This window comes from Phyllobates terribilis, unplaced genomic scaffold (assembly GCF_046119375.1).
Source record: "Phyllobates terribilis strain yellow unplaced genomic scaffold, ASM4611937v1 Scaffold_7__3_contigs__length_470593459, whole genome shotgun sequence".
In the NCBI taxonomy this organism is placed as follows: Eukaryota; Metazoa; Chordata; class Amphibia; order Anura; family Dendrobatidae; genus Phyllobates; species Phyllobates terribilis.
In genome coordinates, this window is record NW_027362767.1 from 380578592 (window position 1) to 380596340 (window position 17749).

At 42.7% G+C, this 17749-nt stretch overlaps 1 protein-coding gene across 2 annotated transcripts in view; it reads right to left on the reverse strand.

Annotated features, from left to right (window-relative positions):
* LOC141154894 (leucine-rich repeat and fibronectin type III domain-containing protein 1-like protein) overlaps positions 1-9156 on the reverse strand; it is a 755880-nt gene extending 746724 nt beyond the window's left edge. For both annotated transcript variants that reach the window (XM_073641429.1, XM_073641428.1), the window contains exon 1: positions 8717-9156. The gene's annotated coding sequence lies outside the window, so the exon portion shown is untranslated. The remainder of the gene's footprint in view (positions 1-8716) is intronic.
* Between the last annotated feature and the right edge of the window lie 8593 nt (positions 9157-17749).

Sequence of the window (17749 nt, forward strand, 5' to 3'; positions counted from 1 at the left end):
TGTGGCCCCACCTTGAATGGAGGAGCTCTGTGGTGCCACCTTGAATGGAGCTCTGTGGCCCCACCTTGAATGGAGCTCTGTGGCCCCACCTTGAATGGAGCTCTATGGCCCCACCTTGAATGGAGCTCTGTGGCCCCACCTTGAATGGAGGAGCTCTGTGGCCCCAACTTGAATGGAGGAGCTCTGTGGCACCACCTTGAATGGAGCTCTGAGGCCCCACCTTGAATAGAGCTCTGTGGCCCCACCTTGAATAGAGCTCTGTGGCCCCACCTTAAATGGAGCTCTGTGGCACCACCTTGAATGGAGCTCTGTGGCCCCACCTTAAATAGAGCTCTGTGGCGCCACCTTGAATGGAGCTCTGTGGCGCCACCTTGAATGGAGCTCTGTGGCCGCACCTTGAATGGAGCTCTGTGGCGCCACCTTGAATGGAGCTCTGTGGCGCCACCTTGAATGGAGCTCTGTGGCGCCACCTTGAATGGAGCTCTGTGGCCCCACCTTGAATGGAGCTCTGTGGCCCCACCTTGAATAGAGCTCTGTGGCCCCACCTTGAATGGAGGAGCTCTGTGGCCCCACCTTGAATGGAGCTCTGTGGCCCCACCTTGAATGGAGTTGAGGTGCACATGCTCAGCGTCCATGAGGACGGTTGCAAATTGCAGAATACAGCAGGATCCCAGAATTTGTGGAGCTCCTAGCAGTCGGACGGGCAGAGATCAGCAAGTTTATTATATTTATTATATGGATAGGTGGTAACTTACTGTTTTGATTTCAGTCGGCATCACTTTGAATTTCCGCAATATGAATGAGATAAGTAACAATCAAGTTACAGAAAAAAACATGAAATGAGGTATGAGAGCGACAACTGGAATTGGTAGCTCTGCGCAAAGCCTAATTTCTTTAAAGCTACTGAGAGTTCATAATGTACACAAATAAAATAAAATAAAAATTAAAAATAATACACAAAAAAATAACAGTTCCTGAGAATTTATAATACATGCAAATAAAAAAGAAAAGCAAAAAACAAAAAACAAAACAAAACAACAAAACAACAGCTCCTGGAAATTTATAATGCACGCAACTATAATATAAAAACACAAATAAAAAAACTGTGTAAACAACAGCTGCTGAGAATTTAATACTCGCAAATAAAAAAAACAAAAGAACAACTCCTGAGAAGTTATAATACAAACAAATAAAATATAACACACACAAAAAAACAGTATAAACAGCTCCTGAGAATGCAGAATACACACAAATAAAAAAGGAAAACAAAAGCAAAAAACAAAGCAGCTTCTGAGAATTTTGTAATGCGCGCAAAAAACAACAAAAACAACATAAAAAACAACAAAATAGCAACTCCTGAGAATTTATAATGCGCGCAAATAAAATGTAAAAACTCACACACAAAAAAACCAAACAGTGTAAACAGCTCCTGAGAATTTATAATGCACGCAAATAACAAAGAAAAACATAAAACATAAAAAAAAACAATGCAATTGATAATAAATGTAAGATTGACTGCTGAATGTATACAGCTGTCTGAATCCAGAACGGAGCCTTCTTCCACAATAGCGCCTAGCGCCCCCTTTAACGAAACTTACACCAATTAGCGCATGCACCGCCGGAATAAAATATACATTAACTCTAAAAGGATAGCCAACAAACCGGAAAGTACACTATGATCATCGTGTACGGCAGAAAGTGTGTGTCAGCAGCTTCACGTTCCCTCACAGGCAACCTCACCCAAGGAAAATCCTAACAAATTCATGGGGTTTAATGCGCACAGTCCTATTATGTCGCCCTACAACCTCCAAGTTGTATCGAGCCATAATATGTCACTTGTCTACGGGACCCTATTGTGCCTCAAACTTCATACGGAGGCACAGAAACTCCTGCGTTACTTACGGCATGCTCCAGTGGAAGCTTTGCCGTTAGAGGACAGTATCTTCATAGCACGGAGCCATATGGATAGCCTGTGGCGCTGTACGCTCCGCTGCGATTAAATGGTACAGCTTCATATAAAGGCAGCTATAACGAGATTATAAAGGGTTACACAGACGGACTACAATTTGGGGATGGTTGTACTATTTTAACAATTTATTTTCAAGTTTTATTAAAAACCAGACCAAAGCTGCTTATGCTGTAAAATAACAAACCAAGGCGTACTTACCTACCATTGCTCTTACCTCTCCACTGCTGACAAATTACTGCTGCAGCCAATCACTGGCCTCATGGCATGCATCACTGAGAATAATGATTGGCTGCAGCGGTCATATGGGTATATCAGCACGTTATCCCTGCAGCCAAATAAACAAAGAATGGAAGGGATGGAGCGGGAGAAACGTTCAACATTTATCACCTTTGTTCTCTGCCTTCGGTCATATTTTTTATTTAAAAAACAACTTTAAGACACAGATATGATCCATGAAGTAGACTGAAGTCGGCCTCCTCAATAACTAGGTTACCATTCATCATACAACATATGTAATCTGTGGGAATCATGCTAGCAGGTGTTTAACTTTCTTGCAGCGTCACCACAGGGCAAATAAGGCATTAAACAGCATCCTCTCACATCTATGTATTATCTGTTTAATGCAGACCCGGACCTGCTGGTCAGCAGGTATAATAATTTCCCTGCTGTCACCAATGGGGCAGCACCACACCCTATTTAAACTCCCAACAGTGTGCTGGGAGTTGCCAGCTATATGTATGCTAACCCTGGCTTATTACTCCTGATTATCCTTCTTATCTAACCGGACTTGATACCTGTTACTGACCTTGGATTGTCTTCACCTGCATTTCGGCTCAACTATCCTCCTAACCTCGTCACTGCCTTCTAAATTTGCCCTGTATCTGCCCTCTCTGCATTTGATCTGGCTAGTTGACTCTATTTTTGCAACTTGCTCTACCAGCCAGCTGCTACTCTGTAGACACAACCCAGGGGTCCCTGTTGTAAGTCCAGATCCCTATTTAGACATTAAACTGTTACTTTTATGATTCCTCTGAGATGTGCTATGAGAAGTTGCTTGTGTAATGTCTGTCTGTGATACTCCTCTTAAGATCCGTAAGGTTTCCACAAACCATTCTCTTGTACTCTATTAAGGCTGCATTCATGCATTTCATCTTTTTGCCCATATCGGAGTTTGAAAAATCCCAATTATGGCCCCAATTCATCAGGAGCAGAGTTGTTCACGTCGGTCTTGATGTGTTGTATTGGAGTCAGAGGATCCTGATTCATGAAGAAGCTTATAAGGAGCATCTGATGAGTGGCGTGCACCTCATTGCCAAAAATCCTACGCCAGCCCCTGCTGGAGTAAAATTTCAGATATAGTGATCGATTCTGCTGCTGGTCATGAGTTTGATGAGGGTCAATCTCCATGCCCCAGATGCTCCCCCTTTGCCAGAGCTGAGTGAAAGTGGTATGAGAACCCCAAAACTTGCAAAATTTTAGCGCCGCCTTGAGTTGCACCAATGTTATGCAACTTTGCAAAGCTTTGTACACCAGAATACTGGGGTAAAAAGTTTTAACACTATGCATTTTTGTAAAGATTGTGGCAAAAAAAAACTCCGCAAGATGTGAACTCAGCCTAAGGTGTATAAAATGGGCAAACTTTTAATTTCCCTAGTGGTGAAAACTTGCTTTTGCAAACCCCTTTTGGGGAACCTTTAGGAACCAGTGATCATATTCTCGTGATGGAAAAATTTCCTGATACGACTTGTGATCTGCGCCATTTCCATCAGGTTTGCAGGCCATTTTTATGTGGATGTGGCCGTGGGATGGTGGTTTTCAACTACCTGCACCATCCCCCTCCTCCCCCACCCACATACAAGAAGATTGCAGGGAGGTCATTAACAATATTGAAGCCCCAAAAACATTGTAGCACATATAGACGACGGCCATAGTACGTTAGGTTACTGTCAGACAATCAGCCCAACTATCTAAAGTCTATTCCGGCAGTGAGAATAAGAGAAATGTTTCTCTGCCGCTGGAACATTTCTGCTCTGAGCAGAGGACAAGATTGATCTGAGACAGGTTGGCTTCTGAGAGCGCGTTGTCTGGCAATCCCAATGAAAAGACTGTGATTGCTAAGCAATTTATCCCTAGCAACCAATCTGTCAGATGACTGGGTCTGACCATTGTTCTGTACTAGTCCGTGTTATTGCAACTGAGCTGGGAGCAGAGCAGGGGCAATCAGGACCCATCATTGTCCAGCTCAGACTGAATTAGTAATCAGATTTTTTTATAGAACATTTTTGGAGAGCTGCGTAAAAAGTGTAGACTCTACAAAAACTACATATGATACGTGAAAATCATACCACAAGCCCTTATCACCCTCTTGTCAGTCCTTAAAGGGGTTGGGACCAATTTTGTGTTGTTTTTTTTTTTTTTTGCTTAAATGCATGTATTTTGGTCTAAAAATTATTTTAAAGATATAGTTCAATTAAAAAATTTCCACCGTTTTGCTTTTACTGGCGCATTCAACTTTGATGTGGTCTGTGGTTATATAATCAGCTGAGAATAAAAAAAATAAAAAAAAAAGACAGATAAAAGAGTTAGAAATTCTCCCATTGAGCTCACTAACAGATTCTCAGTTAACTCATTTTGAGGCCAGTAATAGACAAGGCAACTCAGAGGCTATAAAAGGCAAACGGTGAAACATTTTTAATGATGCCAAATAGCAAAAAAGATGTTTAGTGAAAAATACATGCATTTAAGTAGGAAAAAAAATGATATCAAAGTCAAAACTGCTAATAAATTAGATGATTATATAAATCATACTTAAAAAAAGAGATTCACGTACAAAAAAAACCTGCGGACACCCATAATTAGAATCAAAAGTCTATGTAGCAAATGTATTTAACAAAAAAAAATAGAAAATAAGATTATATATTATATATATAGTATTATTTTTACGTATTGGAACGTCACTGTTTTATTCTGAATTTTTACTAAATCTTTTTTTTTTTTTCTGAAAGCGAAACCGTAGGCAGGGCTATAAACAATGAAAAACAATCACTACAGTTTTTTGAAGCTCTAATTTCACCCTGACTGTATACAATTAGAACTTCTTAAAGGGGTTGTCCATTTTGGACAAAGAAAAATATCCCTCAATGATAAGCAGATCACAGGGTGTCTCACTGATGGGGTCACTGGTGATCAGTTGTAAGCTATAATGGAACAAGTGTTCAATTTTCCTGCAGTGCCACCACTGGAGAAATGAAGAATTGCACAATTCTCATTAACCCAAGCAATGCATGAATATGTTGGGTCCTCCACTCATCTTGGCACATAAACTGGGAACTTTACTCCATCTATTAAGTCACAAATTCTTAATGGAATAAGTGAAAAGGGTTGTTTTTTTTTCAAACCCTTTATTAGAAATTTTTGGAACTATTTTACCTGATCTCTGTCACCCAATGTATTACTATATCTTTAATGTTAAAGTGTGACTTCTACCTATAGGAAAATTAAGAATTATTGGAAGGTATGATTCACAGTAGAAGAAGACGAGAGATTCCAGGTTATATTAAGGACACACATGGAGGCTTGGCTTAATACAGATTGATGTCCCTGTCCAGTGCAATTAATCTGTATGTAGAGACCAAGCCACATCATCCTCAATATGTAAGAGTAGATAAATGGGATATGACGCGTCCTTTAATTTTCGGTTCATGTACAGTTGAAATTAAATGCAATTAGGATTTTTGGATGGGATTAAGGTATCATCCCATTCAACTCAATTCCATCCCATCATGCACATAATAGTACGTCCTGACCCGCTAATGTCAACTGTGCCACGGAATGACCCCCAAATGTGATAACCCCACACCCAGTATCCAAGACCTCCGAAAACTTAAATAACCCTGTCAACTGTCTTCTAGAATTATACACCATGGCTTGAAATGATATCTGTCTCTTACAATTATGTGAACCCCCATCAGCCACACTGTCACATAGAATTGCATGAGATTTGCTCCATCCTGCAGAATAATAGGAGATCCATCTAAGGGTTGGCTGTCCTATATGATTATATGTGATCCTGCCAACTGCACAGTAATATTTCCATAATCTACACTTCTCTTGTACCAAAGCCAAATCTATACTACCCTCCCTTATGTCATCCGCTGTGTGATCATATCACCCGAATCAGACACTCTCTGATCAATAGATGGATATGTAATCGGACTCGATCACTGTGACATCCTGCTGCTCACCGTCTGTAGGGTGCGGAGCACAAACGACTCCCCCATTATACTGTAATTATATATACAGGGGCTACATATCATATGGGTATTATATACAGCTCTGTGACTATGTAGCATACCGTACCAGTGTCGCTACATGGATTTTATAAGCTTTTCCTAGAATACTGTAGTATTATATGACCATACATGAGATTTCCCACATAGTAGCATTGGATAAGATTCCAGAAAGTGCATGAAATCAATGAAATATATATATCGTAGGTAAAAAAAAAATACCTGTATAGTGTCTACCCCATTAATCGGCAGCCTGCACTCCATGACTGAGCCTCTCATGAATCTTACGAATCATAACATGTATTAATCAGGAGTCTCCTCAAGTGGGAACACAATCTGCTGCTCAGCCGGAAAAAATATCGTTCTTAGGTGGAATCGTTAATTCGCACCCCCCCCCCCCCCCATACAAAGAGGCTGCTACTGTTCCTACACGGGCGACCGTGCACCTCTGACTGTCTCCTATCCCGGCAGACTGTCTCTTATCTCCAGCCTCGTCCATTGCAGTCTACGAAGATTACAATGGAAATATTACATGGATAGACCTCTGGCCGCAGAATTACGGGGATGCTTGGGGGAGCATTGGGTTTAATATATGGGAACATTTGGGGGAAGCTTTTGGGGGAACGTTTGGGGGAGCATTGGCTTTTATATATGGGAATGTTTTGGGGGAAATTTGGGGGATCATTTGGGGGGCATTACATATGCGCACAGTTGGAGGAAAATTTTGGGGGAGCGTTTTGGGGAGAATTGGCTTTTACATATGGGAGTGTTTGGGGGGAGCACTGGCTTTTACATATGGGAGTGTTTGGGGAGAGCACTGGCTTTTACATATGGGAGTGTTTGGGGGGAGCACTGGCTTTTACATATGGGAGTGTTTGGGGGGAGCACTGGCTTTTACATATGGGAGTGTTTGGGGGGAGCACTGGCTTTTACATATGGGAGTGTTTGGGGGGAGCACTGGCTTTTACATATGGAAGTGTTTGAGGGGAGCACTGGCTATTACATATGGGAGTGTTTGGGGGGAGCACTGGCTTTTACATATGGGAGAATTTGGGGGGAGCGTTGACTTTTACATATGGGAGTGTTTGGGGGGAGCACTGGCTTTTACATATGGGAGAATTTGGGGGGAGCGTTGACTTTTACATATGGGAGTGTTTGGGGGGAGCACTGGCTTTTACATATGGGAGAATTTGGGGGGAGCGTTGACTTTTACATATGGGAGTGTTGGGGGGAGCATTGGCTTTTACATATGGGAGTGTTTGGGGGGAGCACTGGCTTTTACATATGGGAATGTTGTGGGGGGAGCACTGGCTTTTACATATGGGAATGTTTGGGGGAGCACTGGCTTTTAAATATGGGAGTGTTTGGGGGAGCACTGGCTTTTACATATGGGAGAGTTTGGGGGGAGCGTTGACTTTTACATATGGGAGTGTTTGGGGGGAGCACTGGCTTTTACATATGAGAGTGTTTGGGGGGAGCACTGGCTTTTACATATAGGAGTGTTTGGGGGGAGCACTGGCTTTTACATATGGGAGTGTTTGGGGGGATCACTGGCTTTTACCTATGGGAATGTTTGAGGGGAGCACTGGCTTTTACATATGGGAGAGTTTGGGGGAAGCACTGGCTTTTACATATGGGAGTGTTTGGGGGGAGCACTGGCTTTTACCTATGGGAATGTTTTGGGGGGGAGCACTGGCTTTTACATATGGGAGTGTTTGGGGGGAGCACTCCCTTTTACATATGGGAATGTTTTGGGGGGAGCACTGGCTTTTACATATGGGAATGTTTTTGGGGGAGCACTGGCTTTTACATATGGGAGTGTTTGGGGGGAGTGTTGGCTTTTACATATGGGAATGTTTTGGGGGAGCACTGGATTCTACATATGGGAACATTTGGGGGGAGCACTGGATTTTACATATGGGAACATTTTGGGGGGCGTTTTGGGAGAACATTTGGGGGATCATTGGCTTTTACATATGAGAATGTTTGGGGGAGCATTGGCTTTTACATATGGGGGAACATTTGGAGGACTTTTACCTAATTTTTCCCAGGTATAGAGCTGGGCATCAGGGCGTTCTATAATTGCAGTTTGTAAGCTATCACGACATGGAGATGTTAAGATAAAGTGGTTTATGGATCATGGAGACATCCATTGTTAAATGATACCGAGGGATAGTAGGGGCCCTGTGAATAAAAACAACGTGGGGTGAACAGCACAAATTTGGGGGTGCAAATGGCGGTACATCTACTTCCGCCTCTGGTGCTTACTGTTCTGTATAATACAACTTTAGATTCCCCCATAGATCATAGGAGGGTCCGACATCTACCACCCCTGATGGGAGACAGCTCCCTGTACCCACTACACTGCCTACGACGCTTTGTCATTCAGGATCCCATCCATGACCTCTGTCCCCTATAGAAAGCTATAGATCACAAGCACCACAATGAGAAGGATTACCTGCCTCCCTTCGCTGGGTCTTGGGCTTCTCTTTCCCAGTAAATCCGGAGTTTGTTTGATGGCTCAGGCTCCAGATATTCCAGATTTGTCCATTCCAGGATCCCTTAAACCTTTATTGCCCCCCAAACACCAGTGCAGAGCAGGATGAAGACCCCTCCAGAAATCCAAGGGAAGGAAAGAAGAGATTTTAGTGTCTTAGGATCCCACATCCCAGTGCAAAACCAATATGGGGGTTCTCCTGTGTCCCCCCACCAGTGCTGCTTATAATCCAAGGTGAAGCTGGCACAGGGGGTAGTGCCACAGTGTGCCAGCTTGCAAGTAGTCCTGTGCCTGGAGGCTGGTGAGGATTCTGGAGCCTGAAGAGAGTGTATGAGGCTGTGTCTCTACATACTGCAGCTCCCTCCCAGCTCTGAGCATCCAGCGATCCCTTCCCTGCTCAGCAACACAGGGCCCCGCCCCCACCGTGACGTCACCTGCCACTCAGCCTGCTGCTGTCCCTGGTGCTGATGCTGCTGCCTGTGCACACAGCAGAGTGGTGACCTGCACATGGCGGCCACAGTGGCCGGAGCGCTGCTCTCACTCCTCCTAATGGGCAGCTGCAGGCTCTTATTACAGAGCAGAGGAAAAGTGCAACCGAGCAGTGCTGCTGGCTATGGAAGGGTTAAGTATTTGCTTCTATCAACATCTATCTATCTACCTAGATCAATTTCATTAACTTCTTTTCCCAAATTTCCTAAAGTCATATTGATAGATACATAGATACATATGAGTTAGATGGATAGATAAAAATAATAGATATATAGATAATGATAGAGTTATTAGATAGATGACTTTACGAAAGCTGCGAACACTTATCTATCTATCTGTATTCTATGTATCCATCAATTTATCTGTCTTTCTATCTATTTATTATCTATATATCCATCTAAATAGATCAATTTAATTAATTTCTTTTGTAAAATTTTATAAAGTCAAATAGATAATAGATAAATTGATGGATAACGAGAATACAGATAGATAGATGACTTTACGAAAGTTGCGAAAAGATGTTATATTTAGTTAACAACATCTTTTCGCAACTTTCGTAAAGTCATCTATCTATCAATCTGTCTATCTCTCATATCTATCATCTATCTATCTCTCATATCTATCATCTATCCATCTATCTATCATCTATCCATCTATCTATCATCTATCTATCATATATCATTTATCCATCTATCTAATATCTATCTATCTATCCTTCTATCTATCTATCATCTATCCATTTATCTATCATCTATCTATCTATAATATATCATTTATCTATCTATCTATCTATCTATCTATCTATCTATCCATCATATATCATTTATCTATCTATTTATCATCTATCTATCTATCTATCTATAATCTATCCATCATCTATCTATCTATCTATCTATCTATCTATCTATCCATCTATCATCTATCTATCATATGTCATTTATCCATCTATCTATCTAGTATCTATCTATCTATCCTTCTATCATCTATCCATTTATCTATCATCTATCTATCTATCTATCTATCATATATCATTTATCTATCTATCTATCTATCTATCTATCATCTATCCATTTATCTATCTATCTATCTATCATCTATCCATTTATCTATCATCTATCTATCTATCATATATCATCTATCTATCTATCTATGTATCTATCCTTCTATCTATCTATCTATCTATCTATTATCTATCTATCAATCATCTATATATCTATCTATCATCTATACATCATCTATTTATATATCATTTATCTATCTATCTATCTATCTATCTATCTATCTATCTATCTATTAATCTACATAGATAGATAAATGACTTTAGGGAAGTTTGTAAAAGATTTATGTCTTTCCAGATAGATAGATATATTTATTTGACATCTTTTCACAACTTTCCTAAATGGCAAATCTACTGCAGTGTATAATTTGCCATTTAATGATATGAGGCAGCTGTGCGGCAGCGCCATGGGAAGTGAAATACTCACCATATGAGCAGCCACCCAGCTTTCCCAGCAATAAATACACTATAACTAGAAATGGACAACTCAGGGTGTTTTCCAAGATCACAGCTCAGCAATACGGAAGTGAATAGAAGCTGAGTTGCAGTACCATTCGCAACCTGTGGACAGACGTGGCGCTGTTTTTTGAAAAAAAGCCGCCATGTTTTCCTCACATTTACAAGTCTTTTATAACCTGTTATATTTTGGGGTACAGGTGAGTTTGATCTGACTTTTCAGCATATATGTTTTGTGATCCTAACCCAGTTAATGGACTGATATGATTACATTGTAACAGGCAGAATACAACAGATCTTAAAGGTGCATAGGGTATCTTATTAATTCATGGGAATTTATCCCCCGCTTTTTATCCATCTGGCTTATTTTATTTATATGGTAATTTTTCAATACCGATTTACATATTTATATATTTGCTCCGCATTTCTGATTAAAGGACATTTTCAAAGTGTTTTTAAGGTTGTGTGCCCACGATGCGTTTTTTAAGCGTTTCCGCAGTGGCAATTCTGCTGCAGAAACGCTTAAAAAACGCTTGATAGAAGGTCTGCCATGTTCCCCAATGATAATCCGCATGTGCTGTGCACATGCTGCGGAAATTTCCGCTGCGGATTATCATTGCGGAAAAATACGCAGCACTACCAATTATTTTGCGGAAGTGCTGCGTTTTCGCCGCCATTGACTTGCATTAGAACGCATGGATTACACATCACTGGATCTGTACATGCGGAATCCAAGCGTTTCAATGTGCGGATGGTACCCGGGTCTGGAGGACAGGAGACTCTCCTCCGGACCCGGGTCCATAGAACCTGTAAAAAAAAGAATAAAATAAAAAATAAATATTATACTTACCTTGTGATGGCCCCCGGTGTCCTTGTCCTGGCTTGCCGGCAGATCGCGTTGGACTCAAGGACCTGCCATGACGTCATTTAGTCATGTGACGGGTCACGCGACCGCTGACGTCGGCAGGTCCTTCAGTGTACCGCGAGCTGCCGGCAAGCCGAGACACATCGGATAAAGACATCGGGGGCCATCAGAAGGTAAGTATATATTTATTTTTTACCATTCTTTTACGGTCACACTATATAAATCCATGCCGTTTGCACAGCGGCCATTGGAGTTTAGCTGCAGATCATAGGGATCACAGATGTCGGACTTTCACAGATCTGATATTGCTGATTAGTAACCGGACAACCCCTTTAAGGTTTAGTGTTCCTTAAAGGGGTTGATAAACTGGTAATTGCTGGGGGTGAAACTGTTGCACTTGCACATTTTCCCTGCAGCAGCCACTACACAATGAATTGAGCTAAACGGTGCAGTTCTCCAGAGCTACGAATAGCTGATCGGTGGGGTGCTGGGTATCAAACACCATGGATCTGATATTGATGACCAATCCTAAGGATTAATATCTGGTAGCTGGACAGCCCCTTTAAGGTTGCTTCTTCACAAATGAATTTCTCAATGCGATTATCTAGTAATTGCTAGGGTTGAAAGTGTTGCACTTGCACATTTCTCCTTCTTCAAGAGAGCAGGAGCTGTTCTGCAGTACCCAGCAGCGGCCACTACACATTGAATACAGCTGCAGAGTGCAGCTCCATTCAATGTCTTTATATCAAACCAGAGCTAATAACAGCTGAGCGGTATGGGTGCTGGGTGTCAAATCCTCATGGATCTGATATTGATGACCAATCCGAAGGTTATATCATTTATATCTGGTGTGGCGCCCTGCTGTGCATTGGTGTCACAGATCCTAGAGGGGTGCATGGACGCATTCCTCCACAAGAGGCCCATAGCATTCACACACCTCCACCTTCCACCTCAGACCAGCAGAGGGAGCCAGTTAGGGATATAAATAGGGAAGGTGGAGCTAGGCAGCTCAGTCAAGTCTGTAAGGAGTTCAGTTACAGTCTAAGTCTGGAGTCCACAGAGAGTAAAGTCTGTAAGGAAGTCAGTCCACAACTAAATAGACCCTATTAGGGTAAAGTTGGCATATCCGGGGGGAAATATTACCCCAGATTTGCCAAACTAAGCCAACTCATGAAACACATGGGTACATAGGAGAAGAAAGAGTTAATTGACGTAAAAAATATAAATTTTTATTCCATCAAATTTAAAAACGTACATAGTAAAAAGAGAAATTACATAATACGGATAGCATAAAGACACTAATTAGATTACCAATGTAGCAAGATATGTTACAAAGTATACATGTATGGTCACGTATATGGTCACAGTGGGACATGAGCAATATAGATCATATAGCATAAGGTTAGTATATCAAGACAATCCAATGAGTATAATAATATATCAAAAAGTAATCCATAAGTATTCCATAGTCATTGGATTTACACTTGCCACATGCATCAGGTATCCATCTAAATAATGTTCCTGCCCACAAATAATCAGATACATGTCACATAAAAAGTTCTAAGGTAGTCTCTTACCACAAAGAGTGCCAAAAGGAGGGTAATGTGTATAAAGGAACGCACAGTGGCAGCCCGACCGCTTCCCCTTGAGGAAGCGGTCGGGCTGCCACTGTGCGTTCCTTTATACACATTACCCTCCTTTTGGCACTCTTTGTGGTAAGAGACTACCTTAGAACTTTTTATGTGACATGTATCTGATTATTTGTGGGCAGGAACATTATTTAGATGGATACCTGATGCATGTGGCAAGTGTAAATCCAATGACTAGGGAATACTTATGGATTACTTTTTGATATATTATTATACTCATTGGATTGTCTTGATATACTAACCTTATGCTATATTATCTATATTGCTCATGTCCCACTGTGACCATATACGTGACCATACATGTATACTTTGTAACATATCTTGCTACATTGGTAATCTAATTAGTGTCTTTATGCTATCCGTATTATGTCATTTCTCTTTTTACTATGTACGTTTTTTAATTTGATGGAATAAAAATTTATATTTTTTACGCCAATTAACTCTTTCTTCTCCTATGTACCCAAGGAAGTCAGTCCAGCCCGGGCTCATTGAGCTCAGGTTAGTGAGCCTAAGGCGTGCCGACGCTATAAGAGCGGTGAAGAGTATCGAGGCCTGCTGCCAGTGTGAAGCCTAGTGAGGGCCCCGAGCGCAGCCGAAGGTAAGTGGAGTAAGCGAGCTACATAGGGGGCAGAGGAGCTTAGCCAGCTCACCCCAAGACCATGTACCGGACACCGGGTCCGTGTCTGCAAGGATCTCTAGGAACAGCAGAAACAACCGGAACCCCTGGCGAACTACATGTCCCAGGAACACCAAAAAGCTGACCGTTATACCAGGGTCAGGAATCACAGAGGCCCAAGAGACCAGGGAGTATGATCTCCAACAGAAGGCCCTACCACCAGGTCAGCAGGTGCAAGACAGAGACGAAGTTAGGCCTAGCTCCAGGCAGGTCATAAACTTATCAGGAAAAGGCAAGAGACAGGAGGCCCCACACCCGCTCACTGGGGAGAGTCCTGAAATGCACCCTTCACCCTACAGTGCCCTGGATCGTGCCTGAAACACCACCAGTAAAGATACTGAAGTGAACTGTTGTGAGTGTGCCTATTCTTCTCCTGACCCAGCTGGGTCCCCTCTGTCCTGCATCCCTTTTCCTACGCTGCCCTGAGACCCCGCTCCACCTGTGGGGAGCCGCACCAACTAAGCTGCCTGACCACCAGTCTCAGAGGACTGTAGCAGCGCTGGTGATCCTCACCAGACACCACGGGTGGCGTCACGAACATTTCCCCTATCCCACTTACTTTCCCCCCTTTCCCTTTTTAAGAGTGACCCCAGGGTACAGGCCCGGGAGCCGGCACTGCGACATCCCCCAAAAACAACAGCAAGGCCCGGGCGCCAAGTAGTCATCCCCATCCCCTGGGTGCGTCACTGGTAGCTGGACAATCCCTATAAGATTGCTTCCTTTCAAATTAATTTCTCAATGTCATCATCTAGTAATCATCTAGTAACTCCGAGGGTTAAAACAGTTACACCTGCCCATTTCTCTGCAGCAGCTCTTCTTCTTCAAGAAAGCAGGAGCTGTTCTGCAGTACCCAGCAGCGGCCACTACACAATGAATACAGCTGCAGAGTGCAGCTCCATTCAATGTCTTTATGTCTGACTAGAACTAAAAACAGCAGATCATTGGAGGTGCTTGATGCCAGACCCCCACTGATCTGATATTGATGACCAATCCTAAGGATAGGTCATCAATATATGGTAGCTGGACAACCCGTTTAAGTAATCTTCTGTCTTTTTGCAATCTATTGTTCCCTGTTATCAGCTACAAGCCCAGGTTTACTGTAGTGCTTAGTAAACTATATGCATTATTAGGACCAATAAATATCATCTAGGGGGTCTCTTGAATGGAAGTCCCCCAAAGTGGAGAGCTGCTGCAAAGAGCAACCGGTGGTAGAAGAAATGTGCAGCAATTACACCTGACCCCCACCTGATACATATGAAAAGAAACTCTAAACCTAAAATTACCTTCTGTCAGTCTGCAGTACATTTATACGGCTTCTACTGTTCTCGGTTATCAGTTACTTCATGCCTGGGAACATCTGACTATAGTATTCTTCTATGGGATTACTGGCAGGTAAAATCCTCCTTCATATGATCACTGCTTTATCCTCTAGAAATATTTCCATATATACATGTGATGTATGCAGCTGCATTTGTATAAGCTGCGGATCTATGGTGTAAACCATTATTTGTAATGTGATTACTTCTCATATCAACTGAGGCAGAATTAAAGGGATGTTCCAGTTTCCGCAAATCTAGCTAACTTATTGTTTAGTGAAATGTGATGCAAGTTTCTAATATACAGCAACTAGTATACTAATTCTTCATGGTCTGCAATGTTTTTGTAGCATTATTTTTTCTCTTGAAAGACATGAGCAACTTTTGTAAAACAAAAATTATATACATATGTGTAGATAGATAGATAGGCAGATATTTATATAAAAAAAGAAAATGGAGGCAGCACACCAATTTGACAAAGTGAAAAGAATGCTATTTAACAACCCATAATGGCAACGTTTCGGTTCTGACTGAGAACCTTTTTCAAGCCTTCAAGCCAAACTGTGGAGAGCTTTGTGGGTGAGAGAAATGCATTTGTATTGTATTCTATAGCGAATTGGCAACCAGTGTAATGGCTGGCACAGGGTAGAGGCATCAGTGTAGCAGCTGGACATCCCTGACCTGTCTGGTGTGTTCCTTGGTTTTCATGATGATCTTTGATCCCTAATGTTCTGAAACAAACATCTGAGGCCTTCACAGAACAGCTGTAGTTATACTGAGAATATATAGGTGAACTCAATTTACTAATTATGTGACTTCTGGAGGAAATTAGTCACTCAGGATTTTATTTAGGAGTATGAGACTACAGGAGGCTGACTACAAATGCACATAACAATTTTCAGATTTATATTTTTAAAATAATTAGAAAACCATGTATAATTTCCTTTACACTTCACAACTACTTGCTACTTTGTGTTGGTATCACAGAAAATTCCAATAAAATACATCAAAGTTTTTGCGTGCAATGTGGAGCAATATGGAAATGTTCACGGGGTGTGAATACTTTTTCAAGGCAATGTATAGATACACAGTACAGACCAAAAGTTTGGACACACCTTCTCATTTAATGATTTTCCTGTATTTTCATGACTATGAAAATTGTACATTCATACTGAAGGCATCAAAGCTATGAATTTACACATGTGGAATTATATACTTAACAAAAAAGTGTGAAACAACTGAAAATATGTCTTATATTCTAGGTTCTTCAAAGTAGCCACCTTTTGCTTTGATGACTGCTGTTATGCTCGCGCCCGGACTGACTGGCGTGAGCGTGATTAGTGATCCCACTGTACCATGAACCGAGGAGTGCCTGGAGGGGCGTAACTAAGTATCAACCCGGTCGCACGGCGGCTCAGTTGACTCTGTGAACCAGGGAGGAACCGAGCAGAGGGGCCAGGTGCTACTCCAGGTCAGACCCTGGTCACAGCTGTTGACCCACACCAGGGAATGCTGGAACAGGCAGGTTAGCTGGTATGCAGACAGGTGGGTTCTGGCAGGCACGGCTCGTATGACGGCAGGTGGGTACTTAGCAGGCACTGCTGGTATGTAGGCAGGTGGGTACTGGCAGGCGCGGCTGGTATGCAGACAGGCGGGTGCTGACAGGCACGGCTGGAATGCAGACAGGCAGATACTGGCAGGTAGGAACGCAGGCTGGATAGGGACCAGTGCAGACTGGGATACAGGAACAGAGCCGCAGGTGCGGTGGACTAGCAGAGCAAAACCGCAGGAGCAGTGAACAAGCAGAGCGGGGCAAAACCGCAGGTGCGGTGAGCAAGCAGAGCGGAGCAAAACGGCAGGCGCGGTGAACAAGCAGAGCGGAGCAAAGCCGCAGGTGCGGAGAACAAGCAGAGCGGAGCAAAACCACAGGTGCGGAGAACAAGCAGAGCAGAACAGAACAGCAGGTGCGGTAAACAAGTGGAGCAGAGCGGAACCGCCGCAGCGATGAACAAGCAGAGCAGAACAGAGCAGAAGGTGAAGGCAGACAGGACAGGGCTCTGTTCACATGGAACAGACTGGAAAATACAGGAAGATGGTTAGAACACAGGAGGTAGATACTGAGGCAGGGAAAGGGGACAAGCAGAACCAGATACACACAAGGTACTTACAATGAAGTAGCGAGTGGACACAAAACTCACAAACAGAAGTACAGAGACAACAGGTTGGAGTTAGGTGCAGGTTCAGACACTGCAGGCAAAGGGAAGGTACGGACATAGAGGGAAACAAGTAACGGTCTAGGACACTGTTCAGACAGGAACTGAACCGGTAACAATATACAGGAACGAGCCTGGGAATTCAGTCTCCAGGGTGGCGGAAACAGACTAGAAGTCAGAGATACAAGTAGCGGCCCTGGGTACTCGGCCCCCAGGGTGGCGGAAACAGACTAGAAGTCACAGGTACAGGAAAAGGCCCTGGGTACTCAGCCC